The sequence below is a fragment of the Dendrobates tinctorius genome, unplaced genomic scaffold (assembly GCF_039654945.1).
Source record: "Dendrobates tinctorius isolate UK_male_01 unplaced genomic scaffold, ASM3965494v1 ptg000120l, whole genome shotgun sequence".
Classification (NCBI taxonomy): domain Eukaryota; kingdom Metazoa; phylum Chordata; class Amphibia; order Anura; family Dendrobatidae; genus Dendrobates; species Dendrobates tinctorius.
The window spans coordinates 23832799-23857217 of record NW_027361788.1 but is presented as its reverse complement, the minus strand read 5'-3'; the positions used below and the strand labels follow the sequence as shown (position 1 = coordinate 23857217).

Sequence of the window (24419 nt, the reverse complement as noted above, 5' to 3'; positions counted from 1 at the left end):
TTCCTAGAACTTTACTTGTATGACAGACAGCTGTAGCCTCTCTCGGGGACTCCTCTCCTGAGTCCTGGCTCACTAGTCAATTGCTGTTGTGTCCCAAGTCTTTGCTGGGAGCAGGACATTTACAGCCTCCTACTCCTCTGGTATCTGTGGTAGGACCGTCAGTATCCGTACCACCGTGGAGACCAGGCTCCAGTTCTGTGCGCTCTCAAGCTGAGGGAGCTCGCCTTCTGCAGCTCAACCTCTCAGCTTCGCACCTCCCGTCTGCACACTTCACCCTCCGCAGACTATCTGATCTCTTTCCCTCCTGGCCCTCAGAGGACACCCCTTTCCAGAATCCTGGTTCAGAGTTCCCCCTGCTGGCCCGGAGTGGAACTGTGTTGCATGCATTAGGTTAACTGCTGGAGAGACCCATCACTGCTTCCAAGCCTGGCATTACCCTCCCCTGGAGGAAGGCAAAGCCAGTGTGGCGACCATATCCCTGGGGGAGCCACATTCCCCCCTAGTGAAAGTCAGCACTCCTGGGCTGAACAAAAACATGAAAAACAACATATAAACATTTAAACAACAATAATTGTACAAGATTTGAAAAAGAGAAAAATGTACAAAAACCAAGAGCTCAAAAATGGTCCTATGATGATAAGTCCAGCATCAATGTCCATGGTCCATCCCTGGGCAAATGGTAAAAGTTTTTGACCACACACATGTCCTGTGGTTCAGTGTTCAGAAAACAAACCAAAGAGAACTCTTACAGGTCACCTGTAGGTACAAAACTTGAAAAACAGTTACATATTTACACAATTTCAACAATTACATTACTTTATATACAATATCTAACTGGTAGTATGCCTTGTGTGGTGCGGGTAGATCTGTGTAAGACTGGTGCAGTGGGTAATGTACTGGATACACTACTGGGTGTTTCACATGGCACAGGAATTCTAGATTGTCTAGTAACTCTTGGACTCACCATGGGCATAACAGGTTCACCACTGGCAGGGCGAGGGTTCTCTGGCTCCACTGCTGGTGTGGCCTCTGTTGCCTGATTTTCTCGATCTTCAAGGTCTTCTTGAGTCCTATTCTCCTGTGCTTCTACTTGGGGAAATAACAACACCGGCACCACAATTGCATCATTAACTCTAGTCCAATTCACAGGGAACTCTCCCAGCACGGTACTGACTGTCTTTTCTTCCTCTGTAGGTGGGATGTTATCCGATCCTCCCTGTTTTTCTTTCAACTGATCAGGGCATAACTTCAAGTGATCCCTGGATACCGCTACTGAGGTCTCTCCTCCATCTTTGCTAACAAGGCATACTTTGGCATTATCAAAGTTCGAGGGCAGAATTGTATAGGGCTCCTCTTCCCATTGATCATCCAGCTTATGCAGTCTTCTTTTTCTCTTGAGAACTTGTTCTCCCGGCGAAAAAGGAACAGCAGGTGCATTTTGGTTATAAAGTCTCTCCTGCTTCTGCCTTGCCTGAGCCAGACTCTTCTCCACACACTCCTGTACCCTTCTGTACTGCTGCTGCCTCTCCTTGTCCCAGTCAGCATCTGGTGACGTTACTTCAGGCGTCAGGACTCCCATGTCCAAGTCAATAGGCAGCTTACCAGGCCTTGCTCTCATCAGGTACGCTGGAGTACAGTTGGTAGAGTTCACTGGGATATGGTTGTAGAGATCTACCAGATCGGGTAACTTTTCTGGCCACAGATTTCTCTCCTCCAAGGGCAATGTCTTCAGTAAATCAATCACTACCTGGTTCATCTTCTCGCACATACCGTTGGTCTGTGGGTGATAAGGTGTTGTCCGGATCTTCTTACAACCATACAAGTTGCAGAACTCATGGGACACTTCTGCCTCGAAAGCTGGACCTTGATCTGTGAGTACTCTTTCAGGATACCCATGTGGCCTACTGAAGTGCTGTTGGAAGGCTCTGGCCGCTGTCCTGGCCGTTAGATCTTTGACGGGCACAACCACCAGGAATCTTGAATAGTGGTCCACAATGGTAAGGGCATAGAGGTAGCCTGACCGGCTTGGAACCAGCTTCACATGGTCCAGGGCTACCAACTCCAGGGGCTGTTTGGTGATGATTGGCTGTAAGGGAGCTCTCTGGCTGTCTCGATCCTTTCTGCGCAGGTTACACTGTCCACACTCCCAGCACCACCTCTCAATGGCCTTCCGCATGCCAGTCCAGTAGAACCTCTCTCGGAGCAATGTTTCCAACTTCTTCCAACCAAAGTGTCCAGCTCCATTGTGGTATGCTCCTAGGACCATTGATGCATCTCTCTTTGGGACCACCACCTGCCAGACCAGCTCATGTGTGCGGGCATTGATACTCCTCCGACACAGCTTCCCTTCATAAATGAACAGCCAACCTCTTTCCTTCCACAACTGATGAGTTTCTTGTGTCAGCAGCTCTTTCATCAGGCGGACTGCAGGGTCATTATCTTGCGCTTCTGCCCAATCATGATGGGGCAACGGATTCAGAGTGACTGCCTTCAAGCCAGGCCGCCTGTTTCTCACTCCTTGAGCACGTTGGGCCGCCGTTCCTCCCACAACAGTAGAAAACATATAGGAGATTTTTTTTTTCATTTTTTACAGGAATTGTCCATTGTGTGAGATATGCACAATTTTTATTGATTAAAAAAAAAAAACATTTTAAAGTTTTCGCAATATCCTGAAATTCTGATTTTAGTTTATGGCTGAAATTTCTTCTCAGATGATGACATTTGAAGACCCACTGTCACTTTTGTAAGTAGAGATGAGACAATCGATCTGCAGGACAATGGTCAGTATTCTGTGGCCGCTGGACCAGAGCCCTGCGCATCGCCTTCTTCCTGACTGCATCCCCCCGCCCCTCCTTTGGTTAGCCAGCCTGGTGCCACCACATTCGTGTATCATCCTGAAACAATGACGTTGAGCCAGGCCGGCTAACTAAATATGTGCCGCGGATGCCGTCAGAAAGGAGTTGGTATCACAGGGCTCTCAGCCAGAGGCTACAGAATACTAGGAACATCACATACATGGGAGTCTGGATACACCCTAGAAGAAGCTTGATTCCTTGGCGTTTGCACCTTGAAATCGACTTTCTAGGTCCTAAAGTTCAGTGGTTTTGACCATGTGGATGGATGACTGACTGGATGGCATGGGGAGATGGACCGGTTGGCAGGTGCAGCCTATAAATGTAGGGGTGCTGGGTGTTGGAATCGGATTCTTTGGAGGCAAAGTACATAGAACACAATGTAATAAATAAAAGAACGCTAAGTGCCAGCAAGTCTCTTCCTAATATTGTCATGATCCTATGGTTAATTACTGTGGCCTCTCTCTGGATCTGGGAAGGCTTTTTGTAGCCTCAGTTAGCTTGAATCCTTGTCAGTTATACTCCTGCCCTTGGCTGAGTTAGTTAACCCCTCTGTGTGTGTGCATGTCAGCTTCCTCACTTGTTACCGTTCCCGTTAGTCTCCACTGTGTTCCGCTCAGCTACCACGTGCCGCAGGTCCCGTGTGTCGGCGGTCACACTACCTCGTCCTCCGTGTATATAGACTTGGCACACACACGTGGATTCCAATGCAAAATAGTGTTTTAATAGAATGCAGTACATACAGTGACGTTTTGGTCTATATGACCTTCATCAATGTACTGTAAATAAAATTATTACAATTTTGTAAAAATAAATAAAGTATATACATATCATGTACAAAAAATAAGCTGGCTGCAGAATGTATTTTTTTCACAGATAATACATGCCAAGTAACATCAATCACCAAATAGCCAGAAGGCATATTAACTCCATGACCCTGCTTCTTTTCCTCACAGGCTTTTGTTGCCCACATATAAAGTTCTTAGTACAGTACAGGGGTATGTGCTTCTTCTACTACTTGTTACCTGATCTTTAGTATTGTTCTCCTCAGCAATGTATATAATATGCCTTCTGGCTATTTGGTGATTGATGTTACTTGGTATGTATTATCTGTGAAAAAAATACATTCTGCACCCAGCTTATTTTTTGCACATGATATGTATACAGTATACTTTATTTATTTTTACAAAATTTTAATCATTTTATTTACAGTACATTGATGAAGGTCATATAGACCGAAACGTCACTGTCATTCTATTAAAACACTATTTTGCATTGGAATCCACGTGTGTGTGCCAAGTCTATATTCACAAGTTCACGGATTGGGACCCTACTTGTGCACCACCTTAATTTAGGAGTGCCAACGTTGTTTACAACTACCTCGTCCTCCGGGCACCGCCATCCACGTCCAGCGTTGTACTATACCGGACGTGTGTACTGTCCGCGACAGGTCGGTCACGCAGTCCATTACATTCTAACTGACCTGAACTTTTTTTTCTTCTGTAGCATGGACCCAATGCATACTCTGCGTGAGCAGGTGAAGTCCCTTGACTCAGATGCTGCAGAAGTTAAACTTGGAGCAGCATGCCCTGGCCCAGTCCCACCAGCAGGTTGCGGATAAGATTCAGGGGGCTTTGGCCTGGGGGATTCAGGGGCGGGGGTTAGAGACGTCGTTTAGTTCCTCCCGAACCTCCGGTTAAGTTGCTAGATACGTTTTCTGGTAACAAAAATGAATTCATAGTGTTTAAGGAGGGCTGTAAGCTATTTTTCTCCTTGAGACCCCGCTCCTCTGGGGATGAGAGTCAGAGGGTGGGAGTGGTTATGTATCTGCATAGGGGGGCTCTGCAAGCCTGGGTGTTTTCTCTTCCCTCTACTGCCTCTGAGAGAGTGTCTGTGGATGCGGTTTTTGATAGCCCTAGGGCACATCTACGATGAGCCTGATCGAGTGCGTTTGGCTGAGGACATGGTGATGAATGTTTGTCAGGGGAAGCACTCGGCCAAGTGGTTTTGCTCAGAATTCAGACATTGGGCTGCAGAAGTTTCTTGGGACGATTCCCCTCCCCCGGGGTTTGTTTCGTAGAGGCCTGTCTGAACATCTGTTTACCCAAGCGGTTCGTATGGATCGCAGACTACGGGGGAGAGGCGTTATGCAACTTGAAACACCACTTTTCTCCAGTGGAGGTGAGGTCGGGGCTACTTCTGAGGCTATGGAGGTGGGCGCCATCACCTTTAAGGAGAAAGAGAGAGGATGTCGCCGCGAGAAGCAGTTGTGCTTCTATTGTGGGGAATCAGGACACTGGAGGAAGGACTGTCCCTCCTGCCCTTCATTATCCAAGGCGGCGGGAAACGACTAGGCCTGGGTAGTAGTCGAGGAGGCTATCCAGACCTTCAGGTACACTTTTCCTCATGTTTCAAAGTTTTGCTGCAGGTGGAACTTCTAGTGGATGGTTGTCCTTTTTCTACAGCTTTTGTGGATTGCGGTTCGTCCATCAACTTGGTCAGCCCTCATTTGATTTTCCAATGCAAGATAGGGACATTTAGGCTCCAGACTCCTGTTAAAGTGGTCGCCATTGACTCTTCTCCCCTCACCAAAGAAGGGATTCGTTACGTCTCGGAAGTCTTCTTGTGCAAAGTGGGCTCTGATCACATTGAGAAAATAAGTTGTTTTGTTTTGGAGAATTTGCCGGCTGGGTTGGTGTTGGGTATGCCATGGTTCTCCAAAGACTCAGGGAAAATCAATTGTTTGTTAAATTGGAAAAATGCTAGTTTTTTGTACAAGAACTGTCTTTTTTGGGTCTGATTGTTTCTGTGAGGGGTTTCGCATGGATCCCAAGAAGGTGCTGGCGATTGCAGACTGGGTACAACCACGACATTTTAAGGGGCTGCAGCGTTTCTTGGGATTCGCAAACTATTATCGGAAATTTATTAAAGGATTTTCACAAGTGGTTAAACCACTTACTGATCTTACCCGCAAGGGGGTGGATGTAAGCGATTGGTCGGGGTTCGCCAAGGAGTCCTTCTTGGCACTTAAGAAATGTTTTATGTCTGCTCCAATTTTGGTACAGCCAGACTCGTCCAAATCTTTTGTTGTGGAGGTGGATGTTTCTGAGGTGGGAATGGGGGAAGGGTTGTCCTAGGGTCCTGCCACTTTAACCATCCTCAAACCCTGTGCCTTCTTTTCCAAGAAGTTCTCTTCCGCAGAGAGAAATTATGATATGGGCAATAGGAAACTTCTTGCGGTCAAATTGGCATTCGAAGAATGGAGGCACTTTTTGGAAGGTGCGGCTCATCCGATTACGGTAATCACGGATCATAAAAATTTGGCATATATCGAGTCTGCAAAAAGACTGACTTTTAAACAAGCTCGTTGGTCGCTTTTTTTCACGGTTTCAGTTTTCTATTACTTTTTGCCCTGGTTCCAAGAATGTTAAAGCGGATGCCTTGTCCAGAGGTTTTGAACATGTGTCTCCCGAACACCGTCCTCCATTCTTCATCCTGGTATGGTGGTGGCGGGGGTCTCGTCTGAGTTGGAACAAGAAATTGTGGGAGCCCTGTCTCTGGCCCTTGCTTCTAAGCCAGGGGATAAATTGTTTGTTCCCGAACAATTGCGGTCTAAGCTCCTGCAGGAGTTTCATGAGTCCAGGCTAAGTGCCTGTCCCGGTATCACGGCCACACGACAGGCGGTGGCCAGGGTTTTTTGGTGGCCTTCTCTAGGTTCCGATGTCAAGAATTTTATATATGCATGTGGGATTTGTGCCCGTTCCAAAAGCACTCATAGCTGGCCGGCTGGCGATCTGTTGCCTTTGCCGGTTCCTGATAGACCATGGACTCACCTGTCCATGGACGTTATCACCGGTCTCCCGCCTTCCAAGGGCAATACCGTGATATGGGTGGTGGACAGGTTTTCGAAGCAGGCTCATTTTATTCCCTTAGTGGCATTGCCCTCAGCAGAGACTTTGTCTAGGTTGTTTGTGCAGCATGTGGTCCGTTTGCATGGGGTACCCCTGAATGTGGTGTCTGACAGAGATGTGCAATTTGTGGCCAAATTTCGGAGGGCATTCTGTAAGAAATTGGGCATTTCGTTATCTTTCTCTTCTGCATATCACCCGGAGAGTAATGGCCAGACTGAACACACTAATCAGTCCCTGTAAGGCCGGTTTCACATTAGCGCTTTTTAAGCGCACGCACGGCCGGGGGTAGCTCCGCCCCCGAGCCGGCTCTCTGCCCGGCGTGCCCGCCCCTTGCTTGTAGCGCCGCATACTAGCGGACAGCGGCGCCTGCGATCGGCGCACCCTATCTTTAGCATAGGGTGCGCAGATCGTGCGCAGGCCGTGCGCTAGTTGCGCTTTGACCTGCGCTGCGCACTTTTGACGGTGCGCCGTGCGCGCCAAAATCCGAAAAGTTTGATTTTGGCGCGCACGGCGCACCGTCAAAAGTGCGCAGCGCAGGTCAAAGCGCAACTAGCGCACGGCCTGCGCACGATCTGCGCACCCTATGCTAAAGATAGGTTGCGCCGATCGCAGGCGCCGCTGTCCGCTAGTAGGCGGCGCTACAAGCAAGGGGCGGGCACGCCGGGCAGAGAGCCGGCTCGGGGGCGGAGCTACCCCCGGCCGTGCGTGCGCTTAAAAAGCACTAACGTGAAACCGGCCTAACAGATTCTTAGGTGTTTGACCTCTGTCAGACAGGATGACTGGCATGACGCATTACCTTTGGCCGAATTCGCCTTTAACAATTGGGTGAATCAGTCCACCAGTATGTTCCCATTTTTGGTCAACTATGGGTTTAGTCCACATTTTGGGGAATTTTCGCGATTGGATTCCGGGTGCCCGGGGGCGGAGGTATCCGTTCAGCAGTTAAAAAATCTGTGGGCGGACAAAAAGAGAGCCCCAGGGCACGTGGTTCAAGTGCAGGAGAAGGTTTGGCTTCCACACGGAACATCAACCTGAAGATTCAGTCGGTCAAATTGGGACCAAAGTTCAGATTGTGGAAATAGTCAATCCGGTGGCATATAGGTTGCGTCTCCCCGCCTCGTTTTAAATATCCAATGTACTCCATAAATCTCTGTTGAAACCATTGGGGTCACTCAAGGAGGATCCTGGGTCCGTGGTTCCTCCAGTGTTGGTGGAAGGTCGCATGGAGTATGAGGTTGGAAATATTGTGGATTCTCGGCTGGTGCGTCGCTCCTTGCAATATCCGGTTCACTGGAAGGGGTATGGGTCAGAAGATCGCTCCTGGGTGCCTGCTCACTTGGTACATGCGGATCGCCTGCTTCGGGCATTTTATGGCAAGAACCCTGGGAAGCCTGGGGGTCCGTAGACCGTCCGTTGAGAGCGGGGTACTGTCATGATCCTATAGTAGGTTTTGCACTGACGCACCAGGGGTTAATTATTGTGGCCTCTCTCTGGATCTGGGAGGGCTTTTTATAGCCTCGGTTAAATCGAATTGTTGTCAGTTATACTCCTGCCCTCGGCTGAGTTAGTTGACCCTGCTGTATTTGTGTGCTTGTGCCTGCTCTGTGAGATTATATCCCGTTGCTGACCCAGTCTGTCCCTCACATTGCTCTTGCCTGTTGATTTGGTACTGTTCTGTTGGTTCTATAGTTGATTGACTCTGGCTTGATCCTTGAGTACCCTTCTGTCTCTGCCCTTGGTACCCGTATTACCCGCTCATTTTTTTTTACTTCTGCCTGTACCGGTTTACCCTTCTGTGTGTGTGTGTGCTTGTTGGCTTCCTCACTTCTTACCTTTCCCGTTAGTCTCTGCTGTGTTCCGCACAGCTATCCGTGAGCTCCCGTGGCTGGCCCCACCTCGTCCCCTCCCCCTGTGGTCACGTGCCGCAGGTCCTGCGTGTTGGCAGTCAGGCTACCTCGTCCTCCGGGCGCCGCCATCCACGTCCAGCGTTGCACCATACCGGACACGTGTACTGTTCGCGATAGGTCGGTCACGCAGTCCATTACAAAAATGTAATTATTGTAACCATGTGGATGGATGGCTGACTGGATGGCATGGGGAGATGGACTGGTTGGCATGTAAAGGGTGTATAAGGACTAGCTTGGGCCCCACTCCCCTCGCTTGCCTGTGAATATACGTCCCTGAGAAGCTGGTACAAGCTGGGAACCCATCCAGGGCAGTTGTGCTCTGCAATGTTCAAGCAGAAGATATATACCCAAAAGAAAAGTGGAGCCAGGATCAATAAGTAAAACATGTAATTTTATTATTTATCCAAAAATTGATAAAATTCAGATTTATGATAGATCAATCAAAAAGTTGAATACAAAAGGGAATCAGCGACACTTAGTTTCCACACATGGGTAAGGAAAGGTAAACAGTTGGCAATATAAACACAATTGCATATATCAATGAATAGACCTGGTATGATGCACAAAAACAATTAATCAAAAATTGTTGCCCATCAAAAATATGGGACAAAAAAGTGCAAAAGTAAATACCATATATGAGAAAACGCGGATATCTGTCATTAATCATATAAAGTGCATGATTGCAAATATGTAGCAGAAAGCGCATATTTCTCTCAATGGTCAATTAAGGTGCAATAGTGCATGATTCCGTGATCTAAAATGAGGACCTACAAAATAAACTGAGAGAAAATTTTTTTTAACCTAATTTCAGGTGTGACTGCTATCATAAGCCTATAGAAGATGAGGCGATCATGAATACAGATCTATAAAATGAAACTAAAATAAAGGGGCCTTAATCTGATGTCAGGTATGGCTGCTGCCAATAAGTAATATAGACAGAGAGATAAATATATGCAATAAAATGAAAATCATGAAATAGAGCCAAGAAACAACCTTACTGTAATGTGGAGAGCGGGACCCCAACACGCGTTTCGCTACTTAGATTCTTTGGGGGGCGTGTTCAAGTAGAAGAGCCCAGCTTGTCCAGGGCCTAGAAGCTCATGGTCACACAAGAGGTGGAGGAATACAGGGCAGCATCAACATGGTGACAGCTAATTACAGGGGATTAACTCCAAATGTCCGGCTTCTGCCCCGTACATTCCACTGAAACTGCACTCATCAAAGTGACCAATGACCTTCTGACAGCAAAACGTAATGGTCACCACTCTCTGCTCATTCTTCTCAACGTATCTGCAGCTTTTGACACTGTAGACCACCATCTCCTACTCTCTAGGCTCCAGTCACTAGGCATTAAGGGCACTGCTCTCTCCTGGTTCTCTTCCTATCTTTCTGACTGCTCCTTCAGTTTGTTCTCTGGCTCCACGTCATCTCCACGTCATCTCCACGTCGCTGTTGGGATACCTTAGGGCTCAGTCCTTGGCCCCCTTCTCTTCTCTCTCTAAACAGCCCCAATTGGACAGACCCTCAGCAGATTTGGCTTTCAGTATCATCTTTATGCTGATGACACACAACTATATACGTCATTCCCCGACATTACCCCCGCCGTACTACAGAACGCCAGTGATTGTCTGTCCGCAGTCTCCAACATCATGTCCGCTCTCTATCTGAAACTCAGCCTCTCCAAAACTGAACTTCTTCTTTTCCCGCCGTCTACTAACCTCCCTAAATCTGACATTTCCTCCCCGTGGGTGGGACCACAATAACACCCCGGCAGCAGGCGCGCTGTCTGGGTGTTTTGTTTGACACCAATCTCTCACATCCCATATACAATCTCTTGCCCGCTCTTGCCACTTTCACATAAAGAAGATCTCTAAAATCCGCCCTTTTCTCACCATGGAAACAACAAAAACCCTCTCTGTTGCATTGATCCACTCCCGCCTGGATTACTGCAATGCTCTATTAATTGGCCTCCCCATTACTCAACTATCCCCTCTCCAGTCCATACTTAATGCAGCAGCCAGTGTCATCTATCTGGCTAATCGGTATTCGGACATGTCCGCTCTTCGCCAGTCCTTACATTGGCTGCCCATTCATTATAGGATCCAATTCAAAGTACTTGTTCTCACCCACAAAGCTCTCCACAGTGCAGCACCCCCCTACATCTCCTCCCTCATTTTTGTCTATCGGCCTAACCGACCGCTGCGCTCTGCAAACGACTTTCAACTAACCTCTGCACTAATCCATACCTCCCACTCCCGACTCCAAGACATCTCCCGCGCTGCGCCAACCCTCTGGAATGCTCTACCCCAAGAAATTAGGACTATCCACAATTTGCATAGTTTCAGGCTCTCCCTCAAAACACATTTGTTCAAAGCGGCCTATCATGCTCACTAATCAAAGTCATTCTGTGTGCCAGTGTGCATGTGTAGCCCATTCACTATCTCCATCCATCCCTCACTCCCTCAAGATGGCCGGACCATAATTGTAAATACACCATTGTAAATACACACCTGTACTTTGTATCTCCCTCACCTCATTGTAGATTGTAAGCTCTCACGAGCAGGGTCATCTTATTTTGCTGTAATTATTGTATTGTTAACGTTGTTACTTATGACTTGTGTTGTGAAACTTTTAAACTGTAAAGCGCTGCGGAATATGTTAGCGCTATATAAATAAAGATTATTAAATGTCCGGGGTGAAACTGACAGGGAACTCCTGAAGCGGATTAGGCTGACCAGACAGAGCGCTGCGGTACCGGAGGCGACGGTACAACCCTGCGATATTCCTGGAGGCGTAAGGGACAGTATTTCCTCCGTCAGCCACGAATACCCCCCTGGTCCCCATTATAGTCAGGTGCAACATATAAACGTTGAGGTACTGGGTGTTGGAATCGGATTCTTTGGAGGCAATTTATGTGGAACACAATGTAAGAAATAAAAGAACACTGAGTGCCAGCAAAGTTCAATGCTTGTGACCATGTGGATGATGGAAAGGTATCAATGTAGGTCCTAGGACAGTGTTCCTCAACCTGTGGCTTTTGGAAAACCACAACTCACATTGACTCTTGGTATAGAATATCATCAACTTGTATTGTGGCCAAAAGCCAGATCAGGGTTCTAAGTTCCGACCATCCTCCTCAATTATTTTTCTTCCCCTAGACTTATGAAATATTCATTTTTATAAATGGGTTTCATTATGATACAGTGTATAAGAACACTGACAGCACTTTCCATAATCAATGTCCTCCGAATTTGAAGATGCCTATAAATAACGACTGTTCCTCATGTGATTGGTGACATCTAAGGCGTATTGATCAAAATGCTGCCCGAAAACAAATCCGTTGACATATCTGGTTTCTCCTCCAGTAATTACATTTATTTATCATTGTCAAAATGGCCGCTACATTGAAAAATAGATAGGAAAGCAACCTAGAAGCTTATTAGTCATAAGAATGCTGGAAGTATGTGAACCCTCAAGGCTACCCAATGTCTATAGACGTCAATACCGGTGACCCAGCTATGGCCAGTGTAACAATCAGAGGTGTTTACAGTCAGTATAATGGGGACGGTCTAGTACTGAGAGTGACGTCAATAGGACCTAGATTTTTCCGCTCCCCGTTCCTTCCGTCAGATCATGCGAGGAAACAGGACTGTATAAAGGGCTGGGTTTTCTATTTTGGTTATTGATCAAAGGTGTCTACAAGCAACAGGCTCCTTCCCAAAATGGATCGTCTGCAATGAGGTCCAAGCAAGCTATGTCAGATAAAGGGAGTCTGTCACCCCCAAAATACATTTTAAAAAGCTATAACATCTTAAAAAGAATTAGCCCCTATAAAACCCTATAAAAATCCTACTAAAACTGTACCTCTTGATAATACAATACCTGAGAAAATAAGTTTTAATCCAATCGCAAATGATGGGCTCCAGCGCACCCTTGACGTAGCCATGAGCCTGGTGCACCATTACGCCCCCTCAATATGCATGTTTGGGATGCCCCGATTATGATTGACTGCACTTGGTTCCCAGAGCGAGTGTTTCCTGTGCTCAGCCCATATGCAAGTGAGCACTATATGGCGGGTAACAGTAACAATATTATGACAAAGCGATGCGACTGAATACAATATCTATGCAACGTTATATTACATACACGGTTGTTGTTGTCTAGCGGTTAAACGACTGTTAAAGGGAATCTGTCACCCATATTTAGTGATATCTTGTAAAGATATCACTAAATTGTGTGTCCCATAAGGATTCTAGTAGGGCTTTTGACTCCCCCCGACCCCGCACCTTTGAGGCATAAATACCTTTTAGGTTTGCTGGGGATGCATGCAAATCGCTGTGGTCCGGTCCGATGGGCGTGGCTTAGTAGTCTTCTCCCCCCCACCTCCTCGGCTTGCTTCACATAATCTTCATCTGTGAATACTACAGACGCCGTCGGTTTCCGCACTTGCGCAATGTAAAGGCCTCCGGCGCCTGCGCAGTATGCTTTGCCCAACTGTGGGCGAAGCATAAAATCGCTACTGCGCAAGCGCCGGTATTTTTCAGCGCAGTCTATGCCCCGGAAGGACACACTGTATATGGGTATACATTGTGCTTTTAGGACTGTCCGTCTCCGTTCCCTGAAGCATGGCGCCAACCCACATCATATGTCTGCACTGGAAGGAACTGCTCACAAGAACTGTTCTCTGCTACAGCCAGATCGTCGCCCAAGCCTGATTCGAATCTGGCCACGGGCTTCTGGCGCTGCTTGCAGCTCTTCTGGCGCTGCTTACAGACTTCTACTGGTGATGCTTACAGACTTCTGGGTCGCCCTCCCAGGGCTGTGGGGTACTTGGTACCGGGCCGGTCTATCAGAGGGGAATGTCACAGCAGCGGTGACCCGGTCCGTGGCCCTGGGCGACCATGTAAAAAGGGGGTAGAGTGGTGGAATAAAGTTTATGAGTGATTTGTGATGCCACCTGTGGTATTCGGCAAAGAAGATGTTATGCCGACGCTGCAGACAGATCCTCTGGGACAGATGGTGTGGTGCAGCAATGATGGTGTAGCCCTCCACAGGCAGGGCTGCAGTCCCAGGGCAGTGTAGATCGGTGTTGGGGAAGAGTGTGCAGTGTCTGGCACAGAGATGTAGCAGTGCTGGAGAGGTTGCAGAAAGAAGGCAAGGAAACAGCGGAATGTAGTTTCTTTACCTTTACTTTGTAAGTGCAGTCCAGGGTCCAGATTACAGATGGCACAGGAGCTGATTAGCCTGGAAGCAACTCAGGAATCTCTCTATGCAGATAGGTTGTGTAGTCTCCTCTCTAGCGCTTACTTGAGGTACATTCAGTACGGTGTTACACTGAAGTTCCTCCTTCTTGTTTCCTTTTAGATCTACCTCGTATGGCAGACAGTTGTAGCCTTCTATCTTTTCTCTTTGCTCACCCGTTTCTGTTGTGCCTCCAAGTCTTAGGTGGGAATAGAGCATTTACAGCTTCCTATTCCTCTGGTTTCTGTTGCAGGACCTTCAGTATCCATACAACCATGGAGACCAGGCTCCAGTTCATGCTCTCCAGCTGGGAACGAGCTCTCAACTCTCCTCAGTCCCCCAGCTTCTCTCTCCACGTCCACACACTTTGGCCTCCTCACACTAACTGACTAATTTCCCCTTCCTGGCCCTCAGAGAGCACTCCTCCCCCAATTCCTGGTTCAGAGCTCCCTCTGCTGGCCCGGAGTGGGAACTGTGTTGCATGTTATGGTTAACTGCTAGAGAGATCCTTCATTGCTTCCAAGCCTGACATCACCCTCCCTGGAGGAAGGCAATGCCACTGTGGCGACCATACTCCTGGGGGCACCACATTCCCCCCTAGTGCAATTCAGTACTCCAGGACTGATAAAAAAAAACATATGAACATATAAACATATGAACAATTATAAATGTACAATATTTAAGAAAAATGAAAAATTACAAAAACCAAAAGCTCCAAAAATAGTCCTGTGACGATTAGTCCATGCGTCAATGTCCATGGTCTATTCCTGGGCAAATGGTGAACTATGTACAAAAGAAGTTTTTGACCACACCTAGTCCTGTGGCCCGATTGTCCATCAAAACAAACTGGAAAATTCAAAAAGGGGATTTCTTACAGAGTCTCTGTAGGCACAAAACTTAAACGTTACATATATACATACAATTTAACATTTACATTATTTGCATAACTTATTTAGATGCGAAAACTGAGGTGTGGTATGCCTTGGGTGCTACGGACAGACCTACGTAGCTCTGGTGTGGGTAAACTGGGTAAACTGGGTAGTAGCCGTCTACGGACTCTTAGACTCACCATGGGCATGACAGATTCACCACTGGCAAGGCGAGGATTCTCTGGCTCCACTGCTGGTGTGGCATCTGCTGCCTGAACTTCTTGATTTTCAGAGTTCTCTTGAGTCACTTCTTCTTGTACTACCAGTTGGGGAAAGGTCAAAACTGGCACCGCTATGGCATTATTTGCTCTAGTCCAATATGCAGGGAATTCTCCAAGTACAGTGCTGACCTTTTCTTCTTCCTCTATGGGTTGGATGTTGTTTTGCTCTTCCATTCTTTCTTTTAACTGGTCAGGGCACAATTTCAAATGATCCCTTGATACTGCTGGTGAGGTTTCTCCCCCATCCTTACAGATAAGGCACACCTTGGTGTTATCGAAGTTTGATGGTAAGATGGTGTAGGGTTCAGCTTCCCATTGGTCATCTAATTTATGCATCCTCCTCGTCCTTTTTAGGACTTGTTCTCCTGGTGACAAGGGAACTGCAGGTGCATGGTGATTGTAGTGCCTTTCTTGTTTTTGTCTTGCCTGAGCTAGACTCTTTTCTACACACTCTTGTACTCTTCAAAACTGTTACTGCCGCTCTGTGTCCCAGTCAGCATCTGGTGATGTTACCTCAGGTGTAAGCCTCCCATATCCAAATCAATAGGCAGCTTACCAGGCCTCGCTCTCATTAGGTAGGCTGGAGTGCAGTTGGTGGAATTCACAGGAATGTGGTTATAGAGGTCTACCAGATCTGGCAACTTTTCTGGCCACAGATTCCTCTCTTCTACAGGCAAGGTCTTCAGTAGGTCGATCACCACCTGGTTCATCTTTTCACACATGCCATTGGTCTGTGGATGGTACGGTGTTGTCCTGATCTTCCTGCAACCGTACAAGCTACAGAATTCCTGGAACACTTCCGCCTCAAAGGCTGGACCTTGATCTGTAAGCACTCACTCGGGGTATCCGTGTGGTCGACAAAAGTGCTGTTGGAATGCTCTAGCTGCTGTCCTGGCTGTTTGATCCTTGACAGGCACAATTACCAAGAATCTCGAGTAGTGGTCAACGATGGTAAGAGCATAAAAGTAGCCTGAACGGCTTGGGACCAGCTTCACATGGTCCAGGGTGACCAACTCGAGTGGCTGTTTGGTTATTATTGGCTGCAAAGGAGCTCGCTGGCTGTTACGGTCCTTTCTGCGCAGGTTACATTGTCCACACTCCCGGCACCAATTTTCAATGGCTTTCCTCATACCAGCCCAGTAGAATCTCTCTCGGAGCAAGGCCTCCAACTTCTTCCATCCGAAGTGTCCAGCTCCATTGTGGTATGCTTCCAAAACCATTGATGCTTCCGTCTTTGGGACCACCACTTGCCAAACCAACTCATGAGTGCGGGCATTGATACTCCTCTGACACAGCTTTCCTTCATAGATGAACAGCTGGCCTCTTTCCTTCCACAACTGCTGGGTTTCTTCAGGAGCATCCGACTCTGGGCGTGAGTCAGCTTGGGACAGTAGCTCCTTCACCAAGCAGACTGCAGGGTCACTATCTTGCGTTTCTGCCCAGTCATGATGAGGCAATGGGTTTAGGGTGGCCTCTTTCAAGACAGACCGTCTGTTTCTCACTCCTTGGGCACGTTGGGCGCAATTGGCCAGTGGAAGGCAGGTAACTCTATTTCTTCAAGTGCCTCAGGGTCTTCACCTGCATCTGGCAGATTAGGCATTCTGGACAGTGCATCAGAATTGGCATTCTTGTGCCCTGCTCGGTACTTGATGGTGAATTCATAGTTAGACAGCCGAGCCTTCGCTGCTCCAGTGCACCTAGCTTGGCAGTTTCCAAGTGAGTCAACGGGTTGTTGTCCGTGAAGATGGTAAACTTGGCTGAAGCTAGGTAATGCTTGAATCATTCAGTCACAGCCCAGACTATGGCGAGGAACTCCAGCTGAAGGAACTGTAGTTGTCAGGGTTCCTTTCGGTGGGACGAAGCTTCCTGCTGGCATAGGACAGCACTCTTTCTTTGCCATTCTGCACCTGTGACAGTACTGCTCCAAGTCCCACGTTACTGGCATCAGTATACAACACAAAGGATTGGTCATAATCTGGGTAGGCCAGAACTTCATCTCCTGTGAGAGCCATCTTTAGTCGAGTGAAGGACCTCTCCAGCTCCTCATTCCATTCGAATGTAAGACTCTGCTTTCTGGCCTTCTTGGGCTGACCCACCAGAAGATTTTGCATATTAGTGGCTATCTCAGTGAAGCCTTTGATGAACCTTCGGTAGTAGCCTAGCAGCCCGAGAAATTGACGTACTTCATGGAGGTTGCTGGGCTTCTGCCAGTCCCGGATGACTGTGACTTTGTCAGGATCCGGTGCCACACCTTCTGCACTCACTACATGACCGAGGTACTGAACCTTGGGCTTTAGGAGGTGGCATTTGGAAGGCATCACCTTCAGGCCAAAGTTGGACAATGCCTCTAACACCTCAGCCAGGTGCTTCAGATGGTCTTCATAATTCTTGGAGAAAACAATGACATCATCAAGGTACAACAGGACTGTCTCAAAGTTCTTGTGCCCAAGACAGCATTCCATTAGCCGTTGGAATGTCCCTGGAGCAGTGCAGAGCCCGAATGGCATGTAGTTGAACTCACAGAGACCCATTGGGGTGGTAAACACTGTTTTCTCCTTGTCTGCCTCTGCCACGGGAACCTGCCAGTACCCACTAGTGAGATCTAAGATGGAAAAATAGTTAGCAGTTTTAAGTGCAGCTAATGACTCCTCAATTCTGGGTAATGGGTAGGCATCTTTATGTGTAATGCTGTTAATTTTTCTGTAATCAACACACATTCTCATGGTACCATCCTTCTTTTTCACAAAGACTATTAGGGCTGCCCACGGGCTACAACTGTCTCTGATCACCCCAGCCTCCTTCATTTCCCGCAACATACCTTTGGCACTGGTATTGTGTTGGGGGTATAGGCCGGTACCTTTCTTTTATGGGTGGATGATCTCCAGTGGGGATATGGTGTTGAAACCCTTTTGCCTTCCCAAAATCTAGAGGGTGTTTCCTGAATACCCGCTCATACTCCTGAGTCACTCGGTAAACCCCACTCTTTTGGCATGAAGGTTTGGAGTCAGTCCCCACCTGCAGTTGCTGACACCACTCCTCCAGCTGCTTGACAGAGCCATTGTCCTCCACCTGGTCGGATGAGACCAAGGGCTCTGCTGCCTGTATTGCGTTGTTACTGACAGTAAGCAGCTTAGCAACTGTGACATACCGACGTATTGTGGCCTCCTCCTCCCCACAATTCAAGAGGCGTACAGGTACTCTCCCTTTGCGGACATCAACTACCCCTCTGGCTGTCAGGACAGTGGGCCGGCTTTCAGAGTACAGTGGCTCTACCAATGCTTCGTAATCTTTTCCTCTGAGGCCTATGGCTGCCCGACACCAAATCAACATTTCACATCTGGGGGGTATTGCAATTGGGAAAGAATCACTCACTCTGACGCTGCCAATTTCTCCGCCAGAGAGTTCTACCTGCTGTCTTTGCATCAGGGCCTTGATCTCTTTCTGCAGGACTCATTGTTCACTGGAACCAGCAGTCTCAGCCACCTGTTGCAACAAGACAATAACCTCGGAAAGACAATTTTCAATCACATTGGTACCAAGAGTCATCATTGGGTTACATTCTCGTCGATCAATATCCACAACTATCAGACCTTGAAATTTTAACTCTACTCGACCCACTTTATCAGTAATTTCTTTACATCCCTCTTGCGGTAAAGACTGACCATTACTGGCAACTACTGTGAGTTCATCAGTTGGGCCGCGAGTAAGTTCAGAATCAGCCCAATACCGCTTGTAAAGGATATAGGGCATAGTGGTCACCTGGGAGCCAGTGTCCAGCAAAGCGTTCATGAGGATACTGTCAATCACCACTGGGAGGACTGGTCTCCCTCCAACATACTTTGCTCGCCAGTTCTTTGGGCCTTGTGGTCCTACTCCTGGGGGTTGGCCCTCTGCTCCAGGGGTTGCTCGTTTAAATAACAGAATCTTGCGATGTGGCCTGCCTTGCAGCAGCGGCGACAGATGGGACGTCCGTCCTGGTCATAGCGATCGTTGTTCCTTCCTCGGAGTGGCGGGATCCTCTTCCTCTTTAGCCACGGGACATCCTCTGGACTGGAGGCGAGCTGGATCTTCTCCTTGGAGGATACCTGCAGGGACTGCACGGTTTTAGCAAGTGCAGCCATACCCTTGGTCAACTCCTGGACCTGAAGACGCAGTTCTTCAAATGGATCTTTGTCCAGAGTCTGTGCATCAGCCTCCACAGGGATGGAAGGGAAAGATGTTGCTTCCTGGTGGTATGTAATCGCTGGGCGCCTAGGGGGCGCTGGATGACTGACATTTGGTTCATGCAACACCTGGATAGCCCTGTCTTTGAAATCAGCGAAGTCTAGGTCAGGGTTTTGTAGGGCTATGATGCGCAGCTGTGCTCTGTAGGTACTGGATAGGAGTCTCTCAATGAATTGCTCCTTTAACAGTCCGTCTCCACCTTTCACACTGTCTGGGTCAATCTGCTTGACGGCTCGCAGCGCCTCCTGCAGGTTAAAAGCATAGTCCCGTATACTGTCCTGCTCTTTCTGCTTACACCCAAAGAATCTCATCTAGATTTCAGCTGCAGTGCAGGTGTCAAAGGTGCTCCTTAGCTTAGCCAGGATCTTTTTAACAGTCTCCTTATCAGTGTCCTGCCAGGCTTTTACTTCTCTCTGTGCTGCACCTGTTAGCTGCCCAATAAGGATGTTCACCTTCTGGCTTTCAAACAGAGGATACACTTCAAACAAACTGCACAGTCTCTCTTTGAAGTCACTCAGGGTATGTGACTCCCCTGAATACTGCGGTAGCCATGCTGCTCCCGGTATGTAAGACATAGACAGCGGCATTATAGGGACTGCTGCGGTGGGTGCTATTGGAGCCGCAGCCGCGTTGGGCCTTGCATCTTGCAGCGCGGAGGGGTTGTCGGGGGCGTCCGCCGCTGCATCGGCTCGTGCCTCCGACATTCTCTTCCCCCCTAGTTAACGTTAGCCAGGCCCCGGGGATGAGCAGTCTTACCGGCTGCAGGCCTCAGCTCCTCCCCCCTCTCGCTCGCTGGCCTCTTCCCGCGGGGCACTTCACTTTTTTGCGCTCTTCAGCTGGCTCCGCCCATGATGGACCGCCTCTTTGGTTTACCGCGCACGCCAAGCAGCGGGATAATGGCGGCAATGATGCAAACAGTCTAATGCACACAACACAGTCTCTGGCACACAGGACCTGGGGACACCCAAAATGGGTCGCCCTCCCAGGGCTGTGGGGTACTCGGTACCGGGCCGGTCTCTCAGAGGGGAATGTCACAGCAGCGGTGACCCGGTCCGTGGCCCTGGGCGCCCATGTAAAAATGGGGTAGAGTGGTGGAATAAAGTTTATGAGTGATTCGTGACGCCACCTGTGGTATTCGGCAATGAAGATGTTAAGCCGACGCTGCAGACAGATCCTCTGGGACAGATGGTGTGGTGCAGCAATGATCGTGTAGCCCTCCACAGGCAGGGCTGTAGTCCCAGGGCAGTGTAGATCGGTGTTGGGGAAGAGTGTGCAGTGTCTGGCACAGAGATGTAGCAGTGCTGGAGAAGTTGCAGAAAGAAGGCAAGGAAACAGCGAAATGTAGTTTCTTTACCTTTACTTTGTAAGTGCAGTCCAGGGTCCAGATTACAGATGGCACAGGAGCTGATTAGCCTGGAAGCAACTCAGGAATCTCTCTATACAGATAGGTTGTGTAGTCTCCTCTCTAGCGTTTACTTGAGGTACATTCAGTACGGTGTTACACTGAAGTTCCTCCTTCTTGTTTCCTTTTAGATCTACCTCGTATGGCAGACAGCTGTAGCCTTCTATCTTTTCTCTTGGCTCACCAGTTGCTGTTGTGCCTCCGAGTCTTAGATGGGAAAAGAGTATTTACAGCTTCCTATTCCTCTGGTTTCTGTTGCAGGACCTTCAGTTTCCATACAACCATGGAGACCAGGCTCCAGTTCATGCGCTCCAGCTGGGAACGAGCTCTCAACTCTCCTCAGTCCCCCAGCTTCTCTCTCCGCGTCCACACACTTCGGCCTCCTCACACTAACTGACTAATTTCCCCTTCCTGGCCCTCAGAGAGCACTCCTCCCCCAATTCCTGGTTCAGAGCTCCCTCTGCTGGCCCGGAGTGGGAACTGTGTTGCATGTTATGGTTAACTACTACAGAGACCCTTCATTGCTTCCAAACCTGCCATCACCCTCCCTGGAGGAAGGCAATGCCACTGTGGCGACCATACTCCTGGGGGCGCCACACTTCTACTAGTGCTGCTTACAGACTTCTACTAGTGCTGCTTACAGACCTCTACTGGCGCTACTTACAGACTTCTACTAGTGCTGCTTACAGACTTCTACTAGTGCTGCTTACAGACTTCTACTAGTGCTGCTTACAGACTTCTGGTGATGCTTACAGACTACAAATTGTGCTACTTACAGACTTCTTCTAGTGCTGCTTACAGAGTTCTACTGGTGAATCTTACAGACTACTGTGGGGAAGGTGACTTGACGAACAGACTTGACTGGAAGTAGGAAGTTTGTGCACTATAGACGGAGATTGGCAATGACAGAAGGGTAACAGCTGGGAAAGATAGAAAAGGGAGTGCAGGACGCACGAGCCTGGAGGCTAGCCCTGCCGGACGGCGGGGTGAAGATCAGAGGCTGCGGGAGGAGCCGCGGGGTGGCCTGTCGTAGGTGTTGAAGGTGAGAATTCCCCCGACTCTGCCAGCGGCTTCGCAGGTGGCCCCCACCACTCGGCCTCCCGCTTTCCAACGGCCCCGGTTGCGGAGGGCTTTGCGGCCTCCGCTGGGCTGACCGACACTCTCATCCACCGCCCTGAGCCACCCCACGTGGCGGCGCATCAGCCCGCGTCGCCGGTGCGGAACCAGCCCGCAGCCGGCGCTGCTGCGTCCCACCTGCCAGCAGTGGCCTGTGACCTGAAGCCGGCCGCCACTCCGGCCCCGTACGCAACTGCGGTTGCGGCCTGCCCTGCGGCCGCATCTACGTCACCCCCGGAGTCGGCTGCGGCCTGCTTGTCGGGCTCTGCGGCCTACCCATCGGGAACCACGGCTGCCCCTGCCCGTCGTCTGGCCCCAGCGGCTGCTGGGCCGCCAGAGTCTGCGGCCGCTTCTGCCCCGCTCTCAACCCCGGCCGCGTCCCGCCCACCGGACTCCGCGGCCTACAACGGACCCTCCGTTTGGGTCGCGGAGGTCATACAGAAGAAGAAGGCCAGAGAGCTGGAGGTCTGGAGCCTGCTCCACGAGAGAGGGGAGGCTGGCATGGCGGCTTCCCGATCCATGGGGCGGCTCGTGTATACCAATCTGGAAAAAGGATATGGGTTCATTCGGGACCTCGCAACAGGCCAAAAGCTATACATCAATGTGACTTCCATCCGTCACGGCCGGGCTTTGCGGGGGGGGGGACTTGGTTTCGTACTACAAGGAGTACTGTCCCCGCGGCTACTACGCGGTAGCCGTAAATCGCTGAACCCGAAGGCCACGAGCCCCCGTAAAAAGGACCCCTAGAAACACTTCCTGTATCCCGGGAGCTCCGGGGCTGTGGAGCCCCTTACTACTGACGAGATACCGGCTATCAGGAGATGCACCGTTGTGCAGGCCAGAGGACAGTTCGACGTCCAAGATAAGGGACATATTTTATTGTTGATTACTTGCTCCTGATATAGTGGGGATGCGGGGGAGGAAGTGCTCGTGTTAAAGGAAGGGGGAGTATTTATGCTCTGTTTTAAAATGTTGTGTTGAAAGAAAAGGAAAAAAAAAACAAATAAAAAGGGGTTACTCCAGTTGAGTAACTCCTATTGTTATTAAAGTAGAGGTAACGGTATGCTAAAAGTTGATTTAACGAGTAGTGTGTGTAAAAAAAAAAAAAAAAAAAATGTGTGTAACAGGTCCCGGGTGCGAGGTAGATGTGACAAAGACGCCGACCATGACTCTTTTTAAGTGAAGGACAAAGAGACGAGAGATATCGAACCAGACAGTGGTCCGTCAGTCAGGTCCCCGACACCACGGACCCCCCAAAAGGATGGGCGGGCGCCAACGATGACCTGGTAGGCGAAAGGCCTCGGTCATGGCGTTCCAGACAGTAGATGGTAGCAGAAGGGGAGAGTAGTGGGAGGTACACGCCGTAGAGTAGTCCGGGTGGACCTCGCCAACCTGAAAGAAGTTGTCACGTGGTGTGTGCACCGGCGAGTAGCAGTAGGTTGCTCGGAGCATGGTGCTCCCGGTTTGGTTCGGCCCCCGCATGTGGCGGGTTTGGCCCAACAACCGGTCCGACAACAGACTGTGGACAAGCTTCAAGACGACATAGGTAGGGAGTAGGATGGATTGTCGGGGCGACAATAGACAAAGGAAGGGTGTTGTGAGTTCATTTTCCCCTTCACCATTGAGGTCTGATGAACTCCCTCTTCTGGTGAAGGAAGGTAGTGAGGCTGATTACAAAGCACCTGAGCAGAATGATGATGACTGCGTGACTGGGATTGCTGACTGGATATAAGGCAGCCGACGCCCTTCTGCCTTGCGGGTGATTACTCTGAGGGATTCTTGGAGACCAGTCTGATTCCTGCTCCTCAAAAGCTAAGTTTTCTGCTCTACTTTTTGCATTTGTGTTTTGGTTTTGTTTTGCCTTGTTTTTCTGGATTTCTGCCTTTCCCTGCTGGGTGAGCTGAATTCCTTTTTGCTCTGTCTTCAGATAATACCTGAGTACTGATATAGTCTTTTTGAAGCCTAGCGTCTTCAGGGCTTTTTTCCCTATCAGTCTGTTGGCTCTTGTTTTTGAGAGGGTTTTGGCGGATTGCAGACAGCAGCTTTTCTATTCTGTCCTATTTAGTTAGCTTGTGCCCTATCATTTGCTCAGCCTATCTTTTTATCTGTGTGAGTGTTTTTTCATCTTGCTTCACCGTCATTATATGTTGGGGGCTGCCTATTGCTTTGGGGTCTGCTCTGGGGCAGTTTAGATTTCCCTTTCTGTCTTTAGGCTATGTAGTTCTCCGGCTGTGATCGAGGGGTCTAGGGCACCGTAGGAACCCCCCACGGCTACTGCTAGTTGTTGTTGTTAGGTTCCGGGGTCTGCAATCCGATAGCTGCCGACTTCTCTGGTTTTCTGGACTCAGCTAGTATTTCTGTTTTTGCCTCCTAAGGTGACTCATTCATAACAGAAGGGGGAATGTGGGGAAGGTGACTTGATGGACAGACTTGACTGGAAGTAGGAGGGGACAGTTTGTGCACTATAGACGCAGATTGGCAATGACAGAAGGGTAACAGCTGGGAAAGATAGAAAAGGGAGTGCAGTACCTAGAATTGACCACAAGATGGCAGGGGGGAGTGTAGTTCAGGACTTGACATCAGCTTAGGGCTTAAGAAACCGCTTAGTCATGGGGG

General features: G+C 49.1%; 1 protein-coding gene across 1 annotated transcript in view; it reads left to right on the top strand.

Moving 5' to 3' along the window:
- Positions 1 to 24419, top strand: part of PNCK (pregnancy up-regulated nonubiquitous CaM kinase) — a 165525-nt gene that overhangs the window by 16232 nt on the left and 124874 nt on the right. The gene's annotated exons all lie outside the window — the stretch shown is intronic.